The sequence below is a fragment of the Lolium perenne genome, chromosome 4 (genome assembly GCF_019359855.2).
Source record: "Lolium perenne isolate Kyuss_39 chromosome 4, Kyuss_2.0, whole genome shotgun sequence".
NCBI lineage: Eukaryota > Viridiplantae > Streptophyta > Magnoliopsida > Poales > Poaceae > Lolium > Lolium perenne.
In genome coordinates this window covers 65,095,079-65,102,381 of record NC_067247.2, presented here as the reverse complement: position 1 = coordinate 65,102,381, position 7,303 = coordinate 65,095,079, and positions in this window count along the sequence as shown.

Below are 7,303 nucleotides of genomic sequence, written 5' to 3'. Positions count from 1 at the left end.
TCCTGATACGTCTCCGACGTATCGATAATTTCTTATGTTCCATGCCACATTATTGATGATATCTACATGTTTTATGCATACTTTATGTCATATTTATGCATTTTTCGGCACTAACCTATTAACGAGATGCCGAAGAGCCAGTTGCTGTTTTCTGCTGTTTTTGGTTTCAGAAATCCTAGTAAGGAAATATTCTCGGAATTGGACGAAATCAACGCCCAGGGGCCTATTTTCACACGAAGCTTCCAGAAGACCGAAGATGATACGAAGTGGGGCCACGAGGTGGCCAAACACTAGGGCGGCGCGGCCTGGCCCTTGGCCGCGCCGGCCTGTCGTGTGGGGCCCTCGTGTGGCCCCCTGACCTATCTCCTCCGCCTACTTAAAGCCTTCGTCGTGAAACCCCCAGTACCGAGAGCCACGATACGGAAAACCTTCCAGAGACGCCGCCGCCAATCCCATCTCGGGGGATTCAGGAGATCGCCTCCGGCACCCTTCCAGAGAGGGGAATCATCTCCCGGAGGACTCTTCACCGCCATGGTCGCCTCCGGAGTGATGAGTGGGTAGTTCACCTCTAGACTATGGGTCCATAGCAGTAGCTAGATGGTCGTATTCTCCTAATTGTGCTTCATTGTCAGGTCTTGTGAGCTGCCTAACATGATCAAGATCATCTATCTGTAATGCTATATGTTGTGTTTGTTGGGATCCGATGGATAGAGAATACTATGCTATGTTGATTATCAATCTATTACCTATGTGTTGTTTATGATCTTGCATGCTCTCCGTTATTAGTAGAGGCTCTGGCCAAGTTTTTACTCTTAACTCCAAGAGGGAGTATTTATGCTCGATAGTGGGTTCATGCCTCCATTAAATCTGGGACAGTGACAGAAAGTTCTAAGGTTGTGGATGTGCTGTTGCCACTAGGGATAAAACATCGATGCTATGTCCGAGGATGTAGTTATTGATTACATTACGCACCATACTTAATGCAATTGTCTGTTATTTGGAAGGGGTTCGGATGATAACCTGAAGGTGGACTTTTTAGGCATAGATGCATGCTGGATAGCGGTCTATGTACTTTGTCGTAATGCCCAATTAAATCTCACAATACTCATCATATCATGTATATGCATGGTCATGCCCTCTTTATTTGTCAATTGCCCAACTGTAATTTGTTCACCCAACATGCTATTTATCTTATGGGAGAGACACCTCTAGTGAACTGTGGACCCCGGTCCATTCTTTTAATCGAATACAATCTACTGCAATACTTGTTCTACTGTTTTCTGCAAACAATCATCATCCACACTATACATCTAATCCTTTGTTACAGCAAGCCGGTGAGATTGACAACCTCACTGTTTCGTTGGGGCAAAGTACTTTGGTTGTGTTGTGCAGGTTCCACGTTGGCGCCGGAATCCCTGGTGTTGCGCCGCACTACATCTCGCCGCCATCAACCTTCAACGTGCTTCTTGGCTCCTACTGGTTCGATAAACCTTGGTTTCTTACTGAGGGAAAACTTGCCGCTGTACGCATCACACCTTCCTCTTGGGGTTCCCAACGTACGCGTGTTGTACGCGTATCAAGCAGATTTTCTAGCGCCGTTGCCGGGGAGATCAAGACACGCTGCAAGGGGAGTCTCCACTTCCAATCTCTTTACTTTGTTTTTGTCTTGCTTTATTTTATTTACTACTTTGTTTGCTGCATTATATCAAAATACAAAAAAATTAGTTGCTAGCTTTACTTTATTTACTGTCTTGTTTGCATTCTCCATATTAAAAACACAAAAAAAGATTAGTTACTTGCATTTACCTTACTTATTTCATCATGTTTCCTTTTAATTTTACTGTAAAAGATATACCGGTAGGGCAAGGGTCTATAATTGGAAGAGATAATATAGAAGAATTTTTCACCCATGTTAGTATGCACGAAGATCTTAAAGATATACCCCTTGCAAAAGCTGTCCCTACTTATGAAGATGCCTCTGTTTGTTTGGTACGCATGATGGAAGCTAGATTTATTAGTCTCAACCCCATGATACAACACATGTTTCTTACACTTTCTGATATGGAGAGGGGAGAGAAGAGAAATTTTGTTCTAAAAGTCCTAGTGCGAGAATTTGAGGATATAGCCAAAGAAGCTAGAAAAGTTTTTAGTAAGCATGAGAGGCTTGGAATGACCACCGATTTTAAAAGAACACTTGAAAAGATGGATATGGATAGAATTAAGTACACTAATAATGTTAATGATGGTGGGGATATTAAAGCACCAATACCTTGTAAGCTCCTAGCAATGCATGAAGCTCTAGAATTATGCTTGGCTTGTTCCTGAAAATTTGTTTGATGGGAGTAGCAAGCCCAAGACTAATGAAAAGGGAGCCGCTGAAACTTATGTATCCAAAATACAATGCATGATTGAGAAAACTCCAAACCCCGCTGTAGATGCATCACCTCTTGATAATACTTGATACACACTTTCTGCGCCTACCTGAAAGGCGTTAAAGAAAAGCGTTTATGGGAGACAACCCATGTTTTTTACTTCTGCACTTTTATTTTATATTTGAGTCTTGGAAGTTGTTACTACTGTAGCAACCTCTCCTTATCTTAGTTTTGTGCATTGTTGTGCCAAGTAAAGTCGTTGATAGTAAGGTTCATACTAGATTTGGATTACTGCGCAGAAACAGATTTCTTTGCTATCACGAATCGGGGCCTAATTCTCTGTAGGTAACTCAGAAAATTATGCCAATTTACGTGAGTGATCCTCAGATATTTACGAAACTTTCGTTCAATTTGAGCATTTTCATTTGAGCAAGTCTGGTGCCTCAATAAAATTCGTCTTTACGAACTATTCTGTTTTGACAGATTCTGCCTTTTATTTCGCATTGCCTGTTTTGCTATGCTTGATGGATTTTTCGATCCCATTAACTTTCAGTAGCTTTGTGCAATGTCCAGAAGTGTTAAGAATGATTATGTCACCTCTGAACATGTAAATTTTGATTGTGCACTAACCCCTCTAATGAGTTGTTTTGAGTTTGGTGTGGAGGAAGTTTTCAAGGATCAAGAGAGGAGGATGATACAACATGATCAATGAGAGTGAGAGCTCTAAGCTTGGGGATGCCCAAGGCATCCCCTTCTTCATCGACAACATTATCAGGTTCCTTTAGTGAAACTATATTTTTATTCCATCACATCTTATGTACTATGCTTGGAGCGTCGGTTTGTTTTTGTTTTTGTTTTGTTTGAATAAAATGGATCCTAGCATTCATTGTGTGGGAGAGAGACACGCTCCGCTGTTGCATATGGACAAATATGTCCTTAGGCTTTACTCATAGTATTCATGGCGAAGGTTGAATCTTCTTCGTTAAATTTTTATATGGTTGGAAACGGAAAATGATACATGTAGTAATTGGTAAATGTCTTGGATAATGTGATACTTGGCAATTGATGTGCTCATGTTTAAGCTCTTGCATCATATACTTTGCACCTATTAATGAAGAAATACATAGAGCTTGCTAAAATTTGGTTTGCATAATTGGTCTCTCTAAGGTCTAGATAATTTCTAGTAAAGTGTTTGAACAACAAGGAAGACGGTGTAGAGTCTTATAATGTTTACAATATGTCTTTTATGTGAGTTTTGCTGCACCGGTTCATCCTTGTATTTGTTTCAAATAACCTTGCTAGCCTAAGCCTTGTATCGAGAGGGAATACTTCTCATGCATCCAAAATCCTTGAGCCAACCACCATGCCATTTGTGTCCACCATACCTACCTATTACATGGTATTTCTCCGCCATTCCAAAGTAAATTGCTTTAGTGCTACCTTTAAAATGTCTATCCTCTACCTTTGCAATATATAGCTCATGGGACAAATAGCCTAAAAACTATTGTGGTATTGAATATGTACTTATGCACGTTATCTCTTATTAAGTTGCTTGTTGAGCGATAACCATGTTCCTGGGGACGCCATCAACTACTCTTTGTTGAATATCATGTGAGTTGCTATGCATGTCCGTCTTGTCTGAAGTAAGGGAGATTTACCGCTAGAATGGTTAGAGCATGCATAATGTTAGAGAAGAACATTGGGCCGCTAACTAAAGCCATGATCCATGGTGGAAGTTTCAGTTTTGGACAAATATCCTCAATCTCATATGAGAAAATTAACTGTTGTTGAATGCTTATGCATAAAAGAGGAGTCCATTATCTGTTGTCTATGTTGTCCCGGTATGGATGTCTAAGTTGAGAATAATCAATAGCGAGAAATCCAATGCGAGCTTTCTCTTTAGACCTTTGTACAGGCGGCATAGAGGTACCCCTTTGTGACACTTGGTTAAAACATATGCATTGCGATGATAATCCAGGTAACCCGAGCTAATTAGGACAAGGTGCGGGCACTATTAGTATACTATGCATGAGGCTTGCAACTTGTAGGATATAATTTACATAACACATATGCTTTATTACTACCGTTGACAAAATTGTTTCTTGTTTTCAAAACCAAAGCTCTAGCACAAATATAGCAATCAATGCTTCCCTCTGCGAAGGGCCATTTTTTTACTTTTATGTTGAGTCAATTCACCTATTTCTCTCCATCTCAAGAAGCAAACACTCGTGTGAACTGTGCATTGATTCCTACATACTTGCATATTGCACTTGTTATATTACTCTATGTTGACAATATTCATGAGATATACATGTTATAAGTTGAAAGCAACAGCTGAAACTTAATCTTCCTTTGTGTTGGTTCAATACCTTTACTTTGAATTATTGCTTTATGAGTTAACTCTTATGCAAGACTTATTGATGCTTGTCTTGAAGTACTATTCATGAAAAGTCTTTGCTATATGATTCATTTGTTTACTCATGTCATTTACCATTGTTTTGATCGTTGCATTCATTACATATGCTTACAATAGTATGATCAAGGTTATGATGGCATGTCACTCCAGAAATTATCTTTGTTATCGTTTACCTGCTCGGGACGAGCAGGAACTAAGCTTGGGGATGCTGATACGTCTCCGGCGTATCGATAATTTCTTATGTTCCATGCCACATTATTGATGATATCTACATGTTTTATGCATACTTTATGTCATATTTATGCATTTTCCGGCACTAACCTATTAACGAGATGCCGAAGAGCCAGTTGTTGTTTCTGCTGTTTTTGGTTTCAGAAATCCTAGTAAGGAAATATTCTCGGAATTGGACGAAATCAACGCCCAGGGGCCTATTTTCACACGAAGCTTCCAGAAGACCGAAGATGATACGAAGTGGGGCCACGAGGTGGCCAAACACTAGGGCGGCGCGGCCTGGCCCTTGGCCACGCCGGCCTGTCGTGTGGGGCCCTCGTGTGGCCCCCTGACCTATCTCCTGCGCCTACTTAAAGCCTTCGTCGCGAAACCCCCAGTACCGAGAGCCACGATACGGAAAACCTTCCAGGGACGCCGCCGCCGCCAATCCCATCTCGGGGGATTTAGGAGATCGCCTCCGGCACCCTGCCGGAGAGGGGAATCATCTCCCGAAGGACTCTTCGCCGCCATGGTCGCCTCCGGAGTGTTGAGTGAGTAGTTCACCCCTGGACTATGGGTCCATAGCAGTAGCTAGATGGTTGTCTTCTCCTAATTGTGCTTCATTGTCGGGTCTTGTGAGCTGCCTAACATGATCAAGATCATCTATCTGTAATGCTATATGTTGTGTTTGTTGGGATCCGATGGATAGAGAATACTATGCTATGTTGATTATCAATCTATTACCTATGTGTTGTTTATGATCTTGCATGCTCTCCGTTATTAGTAGAGGCTCTGGCCAAGTTTTTACTCTTAACTCCAAGAGGGAGTATTTATGCTCGATAGTGGGTTCATGCCTCCATTAAATGCAGGACGGTGTGAGAAAGTTCTAAGGTTGTGGATGTCTTTGTTGCCACTAGGGATAAAACATCGATGCTATGTCCGAGGATGTAGTTATTGATTACATTACGCACCATACTTAATGCAATTGTCTGTTGTTTGCAACTTAATACTGGAAGGGGTTCGGATGATAACCTGAAGGTGGACTTTTTAGGCATAGATGCATGCTGGATAGCGGTCTATGTACTTTGTCGTAATGCCCAATTAAATCTCACAATACTGATCATATCATGTATGTGCATGGTCATGCCCTCTTTATTTGTCAATTGCCCAACTGTAATTTGTTCACCCAACATGTTATTTATCTTATGGGAGAGACACCTCTAGTGAATTGTGGACCCCGGTCCATTCTTTTAATCGAATACAATCTACTGCAATACTTGTTCTACTGTTTTCTGCAAACAATCATCATCCACACTATACATCTAATCCTTTGTTACAGCAAGCCGGTGAGATTGACAACCTCACTGTTTCGTTGGGGCAAAATACTTTGGTTGTGTTGTGCAGGTTCCACGTTGGCGCCGGAATCCCTGGTGTTGCGACGCACTACATCTCGCCGCCATCAACCTTCAACGTGCTTCTTGGCTCCTACTGGTTCGATAAACCTTGGTTTCTTACTGAGGGAAAACTTGCCACTGTACGCATCACACCTTCCTCTTGGGGTTCCCAACGGACGCGTGCTGTACGCGTATCAGTTCCACATTGCTCACTGGCTTGTGTTCGACATAATGCCTAGCTAGGTCTTTTCTGCAAATCTGGTAGAGGTCATGGTGGATACAGGAAATTGCTTTCATTATCAGTACAACTTACTAGGAATCAATTTCTTTCCAGATGTAAGAAAATATTTGCTCTTTTTAGGACACTACATAGCTATTTCAAGGCAACAAAAAGTTTTCTTGGAGGTACTCAAAGGATGTTAACTTGAATATCTGTTTCTTTTCCTTGCTGGCTGAATGAACTTGGGGTGAAAACCTGAACTTGAGGCAGCAAACAAGCATTCATTTTGTGTTGTCAGCAATGTTGGTGGTCGAATGCAAACATTTTACGTTGTATATTTCTTTTGTTTTCAGTATCATGATTTTAGTTGCATTAGCTAACACGTGCATTAGTATTGTCTTATAGAACAAATGCATGCTCCTGCTTTTAGCAGAATAGTAGAGATCTGATCATGCATACATATCTTGCTTGGTTTGATTCTGATCTCTGTGTTACTATTCTATGTCTAATGAACAAAGTGCATATGAAGGAAAGGCTCCAAGGAGAAAGATAAATCATGTGCAAATACAAATGTGCTGTGAGTTTTGTATACGATTGTTTCGGTGACTATGGATGTCGTGGTGTTTCTTCTATTATATTCCAAGTCAATCTTATTATACCAACTGCACTAATGTTTGCCTAATTATATGTA